Source organism: Convolutriloba macropyga, chromosome 12 (assembly GCF_964194025.1).
Source record: "Convolutriloba macropyga chromosome 12, txConMacr16.3, whole genome shotgun sequence".
Lineage (NCBI taxonomy): Eukaryota > Metazoa > Xenacoelomorpha > Acoela > Convolutidae > Convolutriloba > Convolutriloba macropyga.
This window is the reverse complement of record NC_134479.1, coordinates 28,449,331-28,466,626: the sequence shown is the minus strand read 5'-3', so window position 1 is coordinate 28,466,626 and position 17,296 is coordinate 28,449,331. Positions and strand designations below refer to the sequence as shown.

Sequence of the window (17,296 nt, the reverse complement as noted above, 5' to 3'; positions counted from 1 at the left end):
TTTGTGAGGGTTATAAGACCCGATCTTCATACCTTATAGCATAGTTGTTGTTCCGACCCCTCTTGAGGGGGGAGGAACTATATACTCAAATGGGTTTTTTTGTTCAGTCAATTTTCGCCGATCGATATATTCATCGTAGAGAGTTGAGACTTTGAGACTGGTATCATTAGAAAGCTCGTCCAGCGTAGAATATGGAATTAAAAAGATTTTTTTAATTTTCGTTTTCTACAGGGAGTTATCGAGGTTTAAACTTCTGAGAAAAGTAGAGTGAATTCACGATGTTTTTATTCACATTTTCCAAAATTTTTGCCTAATTTTTCGTCAATTTTGCTAAAATTTGTTACAATTTTTAAGAATAGTGTCGTTGATTTCCTTTTTAAAGACAAACAAGCTTTGTTGAATATTCTGATTTAATTTTGGTCAAAAACTCAAAATTCAGCCTTTTTCATCAAAAACAGCACGAAATAAGCTACTTTAGTCCATTTTGAATAAATTTGCCGATAGTATACCCCCAAACAACACTGATATAATCTTTGTAGACTTAGAAGGGGGCTATTACTACTTCAACTTTCGCTGAGAGTGCTCTGTAATTAAAACTTGCCGTTTTCTGCTAACTTTACTCGTTGATTATCAAAAATGCAGAATTTTTTTTTGGGTTTTCAACTAACAAATTATCTATATCCACAACATTCGAAAATCAACTGTTCCTAACGTACAGTAAGCATTAGCAGGGTTAGTTTTGGGCCAAGCTTGGACTGTTACAATCCAAAAAGAATTCGGATTGTAACCAGTCGGTCTTTTTTTTGAAAAAAGAGCTTTATTTAATAATAAAGAACAGAACATATCAAATTAAAGCTCAGGAGTGATAAGTCCGATTGGCTTCCTAAGCAGCTACAAGCTAATGCATTTAGTTTTTTACTTGAAAGTTTATGATCGTTTCGACTTTTAAAAATAATTGATTTTTAAAGAAATGATGGCTTAATGAACTTTCCCTCTATTTTTTCTTAATTTGGTCAACTTGTAGCTTAGTGTCAGCAAATAAAGAATGCTTCTTCATTCTACTGAATTAAAATTTTTTATCGATTGGGGTTTTAAGCCTGAAGTTTTTTTTTCTGGCTGTGATACTACTAGATTTCAGATTTTTTTGTTTTTAGATATTTGCTTTTTATAGTCACATTTTTTCACGTTTTCTAGTCACATTTTCACATTATTGACAGTTCTCATATCACATTATTAGCGTTCAAAATAAAACACAATTGAGTATATTAAAATCCTGAAAGATATAGGTTATCGTTTTAACGGCCTCGACACTTCTTTCTTGAAGAAATTAATTGAATTTTTTAATTTTGTCCTTAACTGTCATTTTTACTTTGTCGTTTCAGCCGTATGAAACTTACTGTATAGAGACAGGTTTCACTGGCTTTTCATGAAACAATAGATGAGCCAAAATTCTGATAATAATAGATAGCTGATGGCTTTCATGACGTTGAAAACAATCGTTTTCCAAAACTGAAAAAAAACTTTAACTTTGCAAGTATGTTCTTTTTATTTTTCTTTTTTTTTTTACCTAATATCCTTCAATTACAGGTCAAATATGACATTATGTGTGTCAGGGGAAGATGACAAAAGGGGTTGATTTCCCAAAATCTGTTTTTTTAAAGAATGCGTTATGACCTTACTGACTTCGACACCGGTTTTTCACAAAAAAAGTAAATTAATTTGATTTTTGTCTTATTTTACGTTCTTTTTGTTGACGCAAGACATATAATGGATAATTGCAGGTCTCAAAAGTTTCCTTTGGATAAGTAAACGACCATATTCAAATATTTCGTTTTGTAATTTATGTCTTTTTTGACTTTGGATATAATTTTCTTTCGAAAAAAATCAAAATTATTACATACTTTTGCCCTTTTCTCTTTTTGTCTACCTGTTACCTAGTCTCACTAATAAATGGCCACATACTATATTATCGGTGTTTGAAGAAGGTGCAATTGAATATATTTTGAGGGCCAAAATATGGCTTGACTGTTTTGACAGCGTTTTCTGGCAAGTTTCAATTGAATTTTTGTTTTTATTTTTCTTTTTGTTACCTAATCTCCTTTAATCACACGTCAAGTATGACATTGTGGGTGTCAAGGGAAGGGGTCAACAGGATCGATGTCCCAAAATCTATTTTTTAAAAGAAAGCGTTATGCCATTACTGACCTCGACACCGCTTTTTCACAAAAAAAGTAAATTAATTTGATTTTTGTCTTATTTTACGTTCTTTTTGTTGACGCAAGACATATTCTGGATAATTGCAGGTCTCAAAGTTTCCTTTGGATGAATAAACGACCCTATTCAAAAATTTCATTTTGTAATATATGCCTTTTATGACTTTGGATATAATTTTCTTTCGAAAAAAATCAAAGTTATTACATACTTTTGCCCTTTTCTCTTTTTGTCTACCTGTTGCCTAGTCTCACTAATAAATGGCCACATACTATATTATCGGTGTTTGAAGAAGGTGCAATCGAATATATTTTGAGGGCCAAAATATGGCTTGACTGTTTTGACAGCGTTTTCTGGCAAGTTTCAATTGAATTTTTGTTTTTTTCTTTTTGTTACCTAATCTCCTTTAATCACACGTCAAGTATGACATTGTGGGTGTCAAGGGAAGGGGTCAACAGGATCGATGTCCCAAATGCTATTTTTTAAAAGAAAGCGTTATGCCATTACTGACCTCGACACCGCTTTTTCACAAAAAAAGTAAATTAATTTGATTTTTGTCTTATTTTACGTTCTTTTTGTTGACGCAAGACATATTCTGGATAATTGCAGGTCTCAAAGTTTCCTTTGGATAAATAAACGACCCTATTCAAAAATTTCATTTTGTAATTTATGTCTTTTATGACTTTGGATATTATTTTCTTTCGAAAAAAATCAAAATTATTACATACTTTTGCCCTTTTCTCTTTTTGTCTACTAATAAATGGCCACATACTATATTATCGGTGTTTGAAGAAGGTGCAATTGAATATATTTTGAGGGCCAAAATATGGCTTGACTGTTTTGACAGCGTTTTCTGGCAAGTTTCAATTGAATTTTTGTTTTTATTTTTCTTTTTGTTACCTAATCTCCTTTAATCACACGTCAAGTATGACATTGTGGGTGTCAAGGGAAGGGGTCAACAGGATCGATGTCCCAAAATCTATTTTTTAAAAGAAAGCGTTATGCCATTACTGACCTCGACACCGCTTTTTCACAAAAAAAGTAAATTAATTTGATTTTTGTCTTATTTTACGTTCTTTTTGTTGACGCAAGACATATTCTGGATAATTGCAGGTCTCAAAAGTTTCCTTTGGATAAGTAAACGACCCTATTCAAATATTTCGTTTTGTAATTTATGTCTTTTTTGACTTTGGATATAATTTTCTTTCGAAAAAAATCAAAATTATTACATACTTTTGCCCTTTTCTCTTTTTGTCTACCTGTTACCTAGTCTCACTAATAAATGGCCACATACTATATTATCGGTGTTTGAAGAAGGTGCAATCGAATCTATTTTGAGGGCCAAAATATGGCTTGACTGTTTTGACAGCGTTTTCTGGCAAGTTTCAATTTTTGTTTTTATTTTTCTTTTTGTTACCTAATCTCCTTTAATCACACGTCAAGTATGACATTGTGGGTGTCAAGGGAAGGGGTCAACAGGATCGATGTCCCAAAATCTATTTTTTAAAAGAAAGCGTTATGCCATTACTGACCTCGACACCGCTTTTTCACAAAAAAAGTAAATTAATTTGATTTTTGTCTTATTTTACGTTCTTTTTGTTGACGCAAGACATATTCTGGATAATTGCAGGTCTCAAAGTTTCCTTTGGATGAATAAACGACCCTATTCAAAAATTTCATTTTGTAATATATGCCTTTTATGACTTTGGATATAATTTTCTTTCGAAAAAAATCAAAGTTATTACATACTTTTGCCCTTTTCTCTTTTTGTCTACCTGTTGCCTAGTCTCACTAATAAATGGCCACATACTATATTATCGGTGTTTGAAGAAGGTGCAATCGAATATATTTTGAGGGCCAAAATATGGCTTGACTGTTTTGACAGCGTTTTCTGGCAAGTTTCAATTGAATTTTTGTTTTTATTTTTCTTTTTGTTACCTAATCTCCTTTAATCACACGTCAAGTATGACATTGTGGGTGTCAAGGGAAGGGGTCAACAGGATCGATGTCCCAAATGCTATTTTTTAAAAGAAAGCGTTATGCCATTACTGACCTCGACACCGCTTTTTCACAAAAAAAGTAAATTAATTTGATTTTTGTCTTATTTTACGTTCTTTTTGTTGACGCAAGACATATTCTGGATAATTGCAGGTCTCAAAGTTTCCTTTGGATAAATAAACGACCCTATTCAAAAATTTCATTTTGTAATTTATGTCTTTTATGACTTTGGATATTATTTTCTTTCGAAAAAAATCAAAATTATTACATACTTTTGCCCTTTTCTCTTTTTGTCTACTAATAAATGGCCACATACTATATTATCGGTGTTTGAAGAAGGTGCAATCGACTATATTTTGAGGGCCAAAATATGGCTTGACTGTTTTGACAGCGTTTTCTGGCAAGTTTCAATTGAATTTTTGTTTTTATTTTTCTTTTTGTTACCTAATCTCCTTTAATCACACGTCAAGTATGACATTGTGGGTGTCAAGGGAAGGGGTCAACAGGATCGATGTCCCAAAATCTATTTTTTAAAAGAAAGCGTTATGCCATTACTGACCTCGACACCGCTTTTTCACAAAAAAAGTAAATTAATTTGATTTTTGTCTTATTTTACGTTCTTTTTGTTGACGCAAGACATATTCTGGATAATTGCAGGTCTCAAAAGTTTCCTTTGGATAAGTAAACGACCCTATTCAAATATTTCGTTTTGTAATTTATGTCTTTTTTGACTTTGGATATAATTTTCTTTCGAAAAAAATCAAAATTATTACATACTTTTGCCCTTTTCTCTTTTTGTCTACCTGTTACCTAGTCTCACTAATAAATGGCCACATACTATATTATCGGTGTTTGAAGAAGGTGCAATCGAATATATTTTGAGGGCCAAAATATGGCTTGACTGTTTTGACAGCGTTTTCTGGCAAGTTTCAATTTTTGTTTTTATTTTTCTTTTTGTTACCTAATCTCCTTTAATCACACGTCAAGTATGACATTGTGGGTGTCAAGGGAAGGGGTCAACAGGATCGATGTCCCAAAATCTATTTTTTAAAAGAAAGCGTTATGCCATTACTGACCTCGACACCGCTTTTTCACAAAAAAAGTAAATTAATTTGATTTTTGTCTTATTTTACGTTCTTTTTGTTGACGCAAGACATATTCTGGATAATTGCAGGTCTCAAAGTTTCCTTTGGATGAATAAACGACCCTATTCAAAAATTTCATTTTGTAATATATGCCTTTTATGACTTTGGATATAATTTTCTTTCGAAAAAAATCAAAGTTATTACATACTTTTGCCCTTTTCTCTTTTTGTCTACCTGTTGCCTAGTCTCACTAATAAATGGCCACATACTATATTATCGGTGTTTGAAGAAGGTGCAATCGAATATACTTTGAGGGCCAAAATATGGCTTGACTGTTTTGACAGCGTTTTCTGGCAAGTTTCAATTGATTTTTTGTTTTTATTTTTCTTTTTGTTACCTAATCTCCTTTAATCACACGTCAAGTATGACATTGTGGGTGTCAAGGGAAGGGGTCAACAGGATCGATGTCCCAAAATCTATTTTTTAAAAGAAAGCGTTATGCCATTACTGACCTCGACACCGCTTTTTCACAAAAAAAGTAAATTAATTTGATTTTTGTCTTATTTTACGTTCTTTTTATTGACGCAAGACATATTCTGGATAATTGCAGGTCTCAAAGTTTCCTTTGGATAAATAAACGACCCTATTCAAAAATTTCTTTTTGTAATATATGCCTTTTATGACTTTGGATATAATTTTCTTTCGAAAAAAATCAAAATTATTACATACTTTTGCCCTTTTCTCTTTTTATCTACCTGTTACCTAGTCTCACTAATAAATGGCCACATACTATATTATCGGTGTTTGAAGAAGGTGCAATCGAATATATTTTGAGGGCCAAAATATGGCTTGACTGTTTTGACAGCGTTTTCTGGCAAGTTTCAATTGAATTTTTGTTTTTTTCTTTTTGTTACCTAATCTCCTTTAATCACACGTCAAGTATGACATTGTGGGTGTCAAGGGAAGGGGTCAACAAGATCGATGTCCCAAAATCTATTTTTTAAAAGAAAGCGTTATGCCATTACTGACCTCGACACCGCTTTTTCACAAAAAAAGTAAATTAATTTGATTTTTGTCTTATTTTACGTTCTTTTTGTTGACGCAAGACATATTCTGGATAATTGCAGGTCTCAAAGTTTCCTTTGGATAAATAAACGACCCTATTCAAAAATTTCATTTTGTAATTTATGTCTTTTATGACTTTGGATATTATTTTCTTTCGAAAAAAATCAAAATTATTACATACTTTTGCCCTTTTCTCTTTTTGTCTACTAATAAATGGCCACATACTATATTATCGGTGTTTGAAGAAGGTGCAATCGAATATATTTTGAGGGCCAAAATATGGCTTGACGGTTTTGACAGCGTTTTCTGGCAAGAATCAATTGAATTTTTGTTTATTTCTTTTTGTTACCTAATCTCCTTTAATCACACGTCAAGTATGACATTATGGGTGTCAAGGGAAGGGGTCAAAAAGGATCGATGTCCCAAAATCTATTTTTTAAATGAAAGCGTTATGCCATAACTGACTTCGACACCGGTTTTTCACAAAAAAAGTAAATTTGATTTTTGTCAGATTTGACGTTCTTTTTGTAGACGCAAGACTTATTCTGGATAATTGCAGGTCTCAAAGGCTTCCTTTGGATGAATAAACGACCTTATTTAAATGAGCAATCGAATATATTTTTGGGGCCAAAATATAGCTTGACGGTTTTGACAGCGTTTTCTGGCAAATTTCAATTGAATTTTTATTTGTTGTTTTTTTGTTGTTCTTTTTAGCCGCTTAATAAATTGAATGAGGACAGGTCCTAATGCCCTTCTATAGAAGCATTGGTAATCTTAAACCTTTGGGATAATTTAATTGATTTCTAATGGTTTTCATTACTTTTAAGTTAATTGTTTTAAAAAAATAAGCGAATCTTTTAACTTTACTGTTTTTGTTCTTTTTTTGTCTAATTGTTACCCAACCTTTTTATGGACTGGTCCATATCTTTTGTGGTGATTTATAAGTTATTTTGTTTAGTTTTAGGTTTATCTGACGGTATGCTGACTTTCAATTACAGGTCAAATATGACATTTTGTGTGTCAGGGGAAGATGTCAAAAGGGGTTGATTTCCCAAAATCTGTTTTTTTAAAGAATGCGTTATGACCTTACTGACTTCGACACCGGCTTTTCACAAAAAAAGTAAATTAATTTGATTTTTGTCTTATTTTACGTTCTTTTTGTTGACGCAAGACATATTATGGATAATTGCAGGTCTCAAAAGTTTCCTTTGGATAAGTAAACGACCCTATTCAAATATTTCGTTTTGTAATTTATGTCTTTTATGACTTTGGATATAATTTTCTTTCGAAAAAAATCAAAATTATTACATACTTTTGCCCTTTTCTCTTTTTGTCTACCTGTTACCTAGTCTCACTAATAAATGACCACATACTATATTATCGGTGTTTAAAGAAGGTGCAATCGAATATATTTTGAGGGCCAAAATATGGCTTGACTGTTTTGACAGCGTTTTCTGGCAAGTTTCAATTGAATTTTTGTTTGTTTTTATTTTTCTTTTTGTTACCTAATCTCCTTTAATCACACGTCAAGTATGACATTATGGGTGTCAAGGGAAGGGGTCAAAAGGATCGGTGTCCCAAAATCTATTTTTTTAAAAGAAAGCGTTATGCCATTACTGACTTCCACACCGCTTTTTCACAAAAAAAGTAAATTTGATTTTTGTCTTATTTTACGTTCTTTTTGTTGACGCAAGACATATTCTGGATAATTGCAGGTCCCAAAGTTTCCTTTGGATAAATAAACGACCCTATTCAAAAATTTCATTTTGTAATTTATGCCTTTTATGACTTTGGATATAATTTTCCTTCGAAAAAAATCAAAATTATTACATACTTTTTGCCCTTTTCTCTTTTTGTCTACCTGTTACCTAGTCTCACTAATAAATGGCCACATACTATATTATCGGTGTTTGAAGAAGGTGCAATCGAATATATTTTGAGGGCCAAAATATGGCTTGACGGTTTTGACAGCGTTTTCTGGCAAGATTCAATTGAATTTTTGTTTGTTATTTCTTTTTGTTACCTAATCTCCTTTAATCACACGTCAAGTATGACATTATGGTTGTCAAGGGAAGAGGTCAAAAAGGACCGATGTCCCAAAATTTTTTTTTTAAAAGAAAGCGTTATGCCATTACTGACTTCGACACCGGTTTTTCACAAAAAAAGTAAAGTAATTTGATTTTTGTCAGATTTGACGTTCTTTTTGTAGACGCAAGACTTATTCTGGATAATTGCAGGTCTCAAAGGCTTCCTTTGGATGAATAAACGACCTTATTTAAATGAGCAATCGAATATATTTTTGAGGCCAAAATATAGCTTGACGGATTTGACAGCGTTTTCTGGCAAATTTCAATTGAATTTTTATTTGTTGTTTTTTTGTTGTTCTTTTTAGCCGCTTAATAAATTGAATGAGGACAGGTCCTAATGCCCTTCTATAGAAGCATTGGTAATCTTAAACCTTTGGGATAATTTAATTGATTTCTAATGGTTTTCATTACTTTTAAGTTAATTGTTTTAAAAAAATAAGCGAATCTTTTAACTTTACTGTTTTTGTTCTTTTTTTGTCTAATTGTTACCCAACCTTTTTATGGACTGGTCCATATCTTTTGTGGTGATTTATAAGTTATTTTGTTTAGTTTTAGGTTTATCTGACGGTATGCTGACTTTGTTATTAAATTTTGTTTTTTAAAACCGACATAAAGTTTTTGATGTAATTAATGTTTGTTGTTGTTGCTGTTTGATTTTCCTGTTCGTCTCGACTCGCTTTTTTAATATTGGCTTGTCACAGCAATCTAATGCTTCAATTTTTACTCCACTGAGTTGTTTACTTTGGAGGCTATCTTATCGTTCATACACAATTTTTTTGAAAAATACTTGGGCATTTTTGGAATTCCCAAAAAATAATTTTTGGGTTTTTCTATCTGTTCGTCATTTGGTAGACAATTATGCCAAAATTCTGGATGGGCGGGGTCGGAACCTTATGTGCCATCGCACATTACCGAGCCGCCTTGTTTTTCTCTCAAATTTTTTGAAGGGTGTTCATTTTGTTTTTCGACCCCACCAGAATTTGTCGCAACCAAATTTTAATAGCTGAAAACAATTAATTTTTGTTTTGGACTAACAATCTGCACGCACAACGTTGCTAGCTGGCAATTAAAAGAGTTGACAGAATTGAAAAACAATCATGCCGGCATAATATTAGTCGCCTGTTATTCGTTATGCTTCTCCCAATGAACTGGAATTGTGCTTGTTAAGTTTAAATTTGTCTGGGAATCATCTTAGTTTTGTCTACGTTTTAGATGATTTTGGAAACTTTTCGAAACTAAAAGTAGGAATTTTGAATAATTTTTTTTTTATAGAAAACTTTTCTTTTTCCAAATTGTTTCTTTTCTTTTCAAATGTAATTAATTTAACTATTCATTTGCAGAAGCGAGATAGTTGAAATTGCGTTTTGTATGCGTTTATTCCGAGTCTGTAATTTAAAACACAATGTATTAGTGCTCATTAGTATAATCAGTCGTTTGGGTTAGAAACGTTTGGGGGAAGAAAAATAGAGCTTCTCATTTGTTATGGTGATCTAAAATTAAGTTTCCTCATTTTTATTAATGAATCCTCTTTTTAACAATTTTGAGCGTTTTTAATGGAAGTTTTATTTTTCAAAATGAACGCAGCTTAGTGATTCAAATTACATAGTGCATTTTGAATAGTAAAAAGGCTAATTCGGACTTTGAAAGTTAATATAATTACCTTTAATGGCATGGCAATAATTGCAAATGCTTTTTGCAAATAGATTTGTTTCTACTTTATACGGAGACCGTCAGAAAGGGGGTTTTGCTCAAGGGGGCTTAAACGTTTCTGAAGTGATGTTGGTGGTCTTTCTCTACAGCAGATAAAAGGGCCCTTTGATGCGTTTCTTCATTTCCTGTTTTTTAAACGTACTTTTTCGTTATTTTCCATTCAATAATTCTCTTCCTTGTTCTGCAAAAGTGCAGCATGTGTTGACAAAACGTACTTCAAAAACACCGTTCAATACTGTCGTAAATGTCGTACAGCGGGAAATGAAAATGCGTTGTTTGATGTTTCTTGTCTTTTATCTTGACGGATTGAATTCTGTTAGCTTAATTGTAGCTTTGGCTAATAATTGCTCATTTGGTTCTATTTTTGATGGCTGCTAAAAAAAGTCATGGCTTGACTCCTGCGGAGGAAGCTAGATGGATTTTGATTGTTTCATTTGATGCTGAAAATGTCGCATTCTTGTTCTATAAACGGATAAATCTGATCTTTTTTGTCAACAGACAGTTCCTTTGTTTCGTGGGTCTAATATGACATTTCTACAATGAAAGAGAGTAATGATATTCATTGATCCGCAAGGATATAAAATGCAGCTGAGATATCACTGTCAGAATGCAATTAAACGTTCCTGTAGATTGAGGCAGTGTTCTTTTCAGTATAAAAGCAAATCTTTACTTCAGCTTCTTTGAATAGGACTTCATGCAGGAGCTCTGTTCCCTCATGTCAAAATGAGGAAGTAAAAATGATCAGTTTTGAAATCAAAGCAATATTGTCAAAAATATTTGGAAAGTGCATCCCTCTCTTCCATCAATTCAATGTTGCGGATTACAAAGCAGAAGTGAGCATTGATTCTCCATACTTTTTAATTGCTCTCGAACGAAGTTTGAAGCAATTATTGTAACCATGTGTGTCTTTTTTTATGCATTTTTTGCTTAAAGTTGTTGCTCTTCGCAATCGATCTCATTCGAAATAAATTTTATTGCTAAGGTAAAGCGATACTAAGATAGGGAATCATAAGGGCATGGCAGGCGAGTGGTAAATAATTGTTGCGAGAACTCTGGAGATCGCGGATTCGAATCTTTCGGTAGTAGTTTTTTTTGCACCCATGAAAAATTTATCTGTGCTACAACCTCTGTATTAACTTACCGCGCCTGTCGTTCGAGATCAATTTGTCCGACGTTAGCCAGTTTGTTTATAATAGCTACAAATTGGTAAGCTCAACGAAGCTCTATTGTGGTACTTTTGGTCTCTGCAAATCAAAAATCTTTAATAGGTTGGAAAACCGAGACTTTCTGCTCTAACTTTAAAGCAGAGTGAAGAAACAGTGCTTAAACAAAACTTCGCTGTTTCGATGGTAGTTTTTGTTCACTTGCGGAAATTGGACTCTGAGTTTCACTTTTTCCAGTTTCAAATAGTTTTTTCAAAGTTTTTTTGGTCAGGTTTTTGGTTCTCTGGGACATCTTTTGAATTTTTATTCAGGACTCCTCTTGCGATGTGTTTTGCTCAACGTCTGACGCATTTCTCATTCTATTTTTAATAGCCGCGCTCATCTTTTCAACCGGCTATTATAGCGCTCCTATTTTTACGACTCGAAGAGGAGTATTGGAGAAGTCCTTTTTTTAATCAATTTTATTGGAGTGAATTTTGAGGAAATGAAACACGTGAAAAAATTTGAAAGTGATTTTGTTGCTGAACAAAATGAAGAGTGGAGCGAAAAGAGAGTGGTTTTTTGTTCATATAGCCGTTTTCTAGAGAGCAAGAATTTGAGGTGTGAAAAAAATTCTGTAAGCGAGCGAAATTTTTTTGTTCACGTGCGGCATTTTAAAGCAGTTTTTTCGTTTTTAATAGCCGCCCTCATCTTCTCAGCCGGCTATTATAGCGCTCCTATTTTTTTTTTACTTCGTCGAATAAAAAAATGTTTCGCTTTACCTCATTTTGCCGCCTTTTCAACATTTTGCGTGAAATCTTTTTGACTTCTCTAGGCTAGTTTCTCTCTTCTCTCATTCTGCTAAAAGTGATTTTGAACATCAGTTGCTCAGCAAAGCAATTCAAAATTAACAGTCAGTATAAAAAATTGAAGTCAGAAATAGAAACGGGATAAACCCATAAAGCCCAATTTTAGATGCCCGCTATTTGAACGTCGGTCCTATAAGTATTAGTTACCTCTCTCTAATGCTGATTGTTATTGATAGTAGCCCCTGTAGCCTCTCTCTAAGAAACAGAAGTATGTTCAACTACGAAATGCCATCAAAATAAATCGGACTTAAAAAAATGTTTTTGTACGAAAATCTTTTTTTTTCAATATCTTCTGTTATTTCAATCCCAGTCATGCTTATTGGAATCAACGGCGGCTATTTTCCGGCAATCTGCCGGGTATGTTTTTTTGGTTAAGAGGTTTGGTTGTGATTTGCTTTTAATTTTAGGCTGGGTTTGGTAGTGGTTTAAAGGTTTCTGAAAATTTATATGAATTTTATGCTAATTCGGATGTTTTTCATGTATTTAGCTGATTTTTGGGCTAATTTTTAACGATTTTTTTTACTACTGTTTTGTTTTACTGCCTCAAATGGGCATTGAAGATACCCATATTACTTGAGCAATTTTTAATTAAAGCGTGGTTACAGTTTTGTGGATATGAAGGATTTTTTTTGTTGAGAATTATGATGAAAAATGTCGAAAATTGGAACTAATTTTCTTAATTTTTTTTTGCAGTTTTTCGGTTTTTTCTGTTCTTTAGACAAGTTTCTTAACCTATTTTGATTTGCCTATTGTATTGCGAGCATCTGGGTACTCTATGGGTTGAAAGGAATTTTAGTTTAGATTTATGTGCTTTTGTAATATTAAAAATATAAACTTTTTCCAGTTTTTTAGTCAAAGTTGTTTGTAAGAGCTTAATTTTTCATGATTTGGCTTCAAGTATTTTTTAAAATTCTCATAAGTGGTTTTAGTAGTTACTAGTTGTATTGATGATGTAATAGTGGCAGAGATAGTTTTTTGGGGTATCAATTTGTGGCAGAATTTGATCAGATTTTTTAAATCATATTTTAATAGATTTGATTTTTTTTACTTGTTTTATGGTTTTATTTCAAGAGAATCGTAAATTATTGGAGGCACGTTTTTTTCTGATGATGAGTTGGATGGCATTTAAGTGGATTTCCACTTCGATTCGTTTCCGGAATTCTTCCGGCTATGTTTTTTACTTCGTCGAACTTTTTTTCGCTTTACCCATTTTGCCGCTTTTTCGACATTTTGCGTGAATTCTTTTTGACTTCTCTGGGCTAGTTTCACTCTTCTGTCATTCTGCTCAAAGTCCTTTCAAACAGCAGCTGCTCAGCAAAGCAATTCAAAATGAAGAGAGTCAGTATAAAAAAAATCATAGTCAGAAATAGAAACGGGATAAACCCATAAAGCCCATTTTTAGATGCCCGGTCCTTGAACTTTGTTCTCATAAGTTTTAGTTACTATCTATAATGCTTATTGTTATTGATACTAGACCCTGTAGCCTCTCGCCGAGAGACAGGAGTATGTTCAATTGCGAAATGACATCAAAATAAATCGCACTTAAAAACGTTTTTATACAAAAATCAGTTTTTATTGATATTTTCTTTTCTTTCAATCCCAATAGAGTTATGGGAATCAACGGCGGCTATTTTCCGGCAATCTGCCGGGTATGTTTCATTCCGGGAACCTCAAGATCTAGTATTCAGTGACTTTGCTCTTACACTGCTTTTAAGTGCATGACTTCATATCTCAAAACTAATTAGAATTGAGTTTTAAAATCATTATTGTCTAAGTTCTGTTAAATCATAAATACAAATATTACAGTTACTTGGGTTTCTTTAAACCCCTGTAAACTATTTTATATATTGAAATTAGAGATCTATAGAGAGATATGAAGAAGGGTGTTGACGGAGTTGTTGATGCAGCATAAAATACCCATTTAAGAAACTATGATGTTTTGAATTTTCAAAATTCAAAAAGCTTACTTCGTTTTGGTTGCCGTGTTTTATTATCAGCTTGATTTATACATTTTACACCCCAAAATATTTTTCTACCAATAAATATATTCAATCTGCCAGCTGTTTTTTGTTTTTGCCAACTTCTAATTTCTTATCGTTTCTTTACGTTCCTGAAGAGGAAAAGGAGTTAGGAGGATTTTTAGTTTTAATTGACGAAGTGTGAATGAAACACCATTGAAAATGCTGCAGTGAAAATAATTATTTAATAGCGGCCGTCATCCTTTCAACGGCTATTATTTAGGTGCTCTGGTTTTTTACAATCCAAAGAACTTGGATTGTATTGGTGCTCTCTCTTACAATTCAAAGAGCTTGGATTGTATTGGTGCTCTGTCTTTTTGCAATCCAGTAGATTTGGATTGTATTGGTGGGCTGTTTTTAAGATTTTTTGACATATTTTTTGACAACTTTTAGCTTTCAAAACGGGATAACCAGGTAACTCTCGGTGATCATTAAGTTGCTATCAAGGCGCTCAGCTGGCTTAAGTGGTCTTTAAGGTGCTTAACGTACTAAAGTTGCTGGGAACGTCTAAATTCAAGGTTAAAAGGTTAATTTTGAAGTTTGTACCTCAAAATTGTACTGATTTTCTTGGTTTTGTCCGTTTTTTGAGATTATTCTTAAACAGGAATTCAATTGACATTTGCTTAAGCTTCTAATGGTTTTGTGCAAGCTAAAAATGCTCTTCCTAACTGTTTTTTGAGTTGTATGTTTGGGCAGTGCAAACTTAATTACAAAAAGCTGTAGTAATGTTTGCAGTTTTGAGTTTTTTAAAGTTGTTTGTGATTTTTTTTTTGTGAGCCAATGAACCGTTTTTATGGCTTAAAAATGTGTTAATGGATAAATTATTTGATAAAATTTGCAATTTTTAAAGGATTTTTGAAATTTTTTTCTTTTTCAAATTCTTCCAGAATCAGTGGCCAGGTAACCTCCTCTAGGGTTTATTAATAGGTTGCCGCATAATTTCCAGTGGCAATGGAATTGTTTTCATTATTTTAAGACTTTTAGAAATTCCTTATAAAAATTTTCAAAGAATTATTTTTTTCATTTTACGAGTTTATCAATCTTTATGGGTTAGCGATTTTTTTGGGCTTGAAATTGGGTTACTGGATAGTTTCTGGAGGCAAGGAAATGGTTCTGAAAATATTTGTATAACAAATTTTTTGCAACATTTCGGCTAAATTTGCGATTGTTTTCAAATTTTTTGAAAGGTTTTGTTATTTTCAGAATTTATGGATGTTTAAGTGCCAATAGAAATTTTAGGTCTTGCAGATGGGTTACTGGACAGATTCAACAGACAATGAAATGGTTTTGTATATGGCAATATCACAAAATTTAGAATATTGCAATAATTTTCAATTTTAAAAGTTTATCTGCAGTGGCCAATAAACCCATTTCAGAGCTTGTTCGTGGTTCAATGTGTTTATTTATATGGATTGATTTTTGCCTTCAGGTGAGGCATAGCAATGATTATATTTGTGTTTACTTTGTTTGATTATTTCGGCTTCTCTACACTTTTGATGTTATGTTTTTTTGGCTGGCTTTGTTCAATTGATCTGCTAGTCAGATACAGTAGTTTAAAACTTTCATTCAATTCTCTGGATTAAATTTGAGGACTTGTACTGCTATATTTTTTTGTAAGATGTTTTCACGCCTTTTTCCATGACTTCGAGTTTTTGAAACGTGATAAACAGGTAAAGCTCAGTGTGCATTGAGTTGCAATGGAGCACCTCAGCTGGCTTTGGTAGTCCCTCATTTTCTTAGGAGTGCTGTTGGGAAGGCCTAATTGAAGGTTAAATGGTCATTTTTAGGAGGTTTTGAGGTCTCAAATTGACTTTTGGTCAAGTTGATAAACGTCTGTTGAGAATTGTAATTTCATGCGCATTTTGTGAACTATAAGTTTTTGTAGTGTAAGTATAGACATAGAAATAATTCCTATTTTTGAAATTTTCTCTGAAAAGTTTTCTAAAATTTTTTGTCATTTTATGGGTTTTCCCACCCTCAGGGGCCAGTGGAACTTATCGAGGATTTAATAGGAGATGAACGCATAGCTTATAATGACAATGCACTTAAACATTTTTGATATGCCGAATTTTATCAATTTTTTTAATTAAAACTGGCAATTTTTTTTCTCCGGTTTGCCAGGCCCAGGGGCAAATGAACCTCCTCTTGGTTTTGATAGTAGGCTGGTGCTTAGTTACAATGGAATTGTTTAATTGCTCTTGAACGAAGTTCTTAGCAATTATTGTAAACGTGTTGTGTTTCTTATGCAAAATTTTCGCTTGACAATTTTGACTTTTCGATTGACTTTTACGACCTTGAATTGTTGCGTTTCGTGTGATCTGAAAATCTCTCTCAATCCCAATTTCAACTGTTGAACTCAATTGGTGGCAATTTAATACTAAAAGTCAAATGAAAAGTGCGCCGAAACTTGTGCAATTTTTCACTTTAAATCTTAACAGTGGTATACGTTAACCTCTAATGTGGTTATTTGAAGCTCACTGTTGAACTTAGTCCAATTTGAACACCCCCCCCGAAATGCAGCAGGCTGTAATTGATTACAGCTCCCACTGTTTGTTCGAGAGCAATTCTTCCGACGTTTAGTCGGTTATGTTTTCAACATTCTAATATCAAAAATTATTTTAGTTTTTTGATAAAATTGAAATTTCAAATTTTCTGAAAATTTTTATATTCTAAGTTTATCGGTCTTTATGGGCCAGTGGAGCTTTTTAAGGCTTGAAATTTTTTTACTGGATAATTTCTTCATGTTCTTTTTTGTTCAAATTCAGTGCCAGTTTGAAGTTTAGGCTTTTGTAATTTCTCGATAATATATGATATCAGTCTGCATTTTCAAAGAAACTGTAATTTATGTCATTTAATATCTATTCATGGTTAAAAAGGTGAAAGATTTTAGTTTTGACAAGAAATTGTCAATAAAAAATTTGACGCAAAAAATTGACAAGACAATTTTTTATCCAAACGTGCATTTAATGTGATGTGCTAAACAGAAGTAGGAATTGGTTTCCAGATTATGAGAATCAGTAATTTATTCTTACACCTTTATAATGATATATTTGTTTTCATAAATTTCTTCCGTTTTGATTTTTTTTGAAGTACAGATTCAACAATGAAAAT

The 17,296-nt window shown here is 32.6% G+C and overlaps 2 protein-coding genes across 3 annotated transcripts in view; both read left to right on the top strand.

The window, feature by feature from the left end:
- LOC142351224 (mediator of RNA polymerase II transcription subunit 22-like) overlaps positions 1-17,296 on the top strand; it is a 595,906-nt gene that overhangs the window by 150,514 nt on the left and 428,096 nt on the right. The gene's annotated exons all lie outside the window — the stretch shown is intronic.
- LOC142351221 (metal transporter CNNM4-like) overlaps positions 1-17,296 on the top strand; it is a 520,873-nt gene that overhangs the window by 466,900 nt on the left and 36,677 nt on the right. The window lies entirely within an intron of this gene.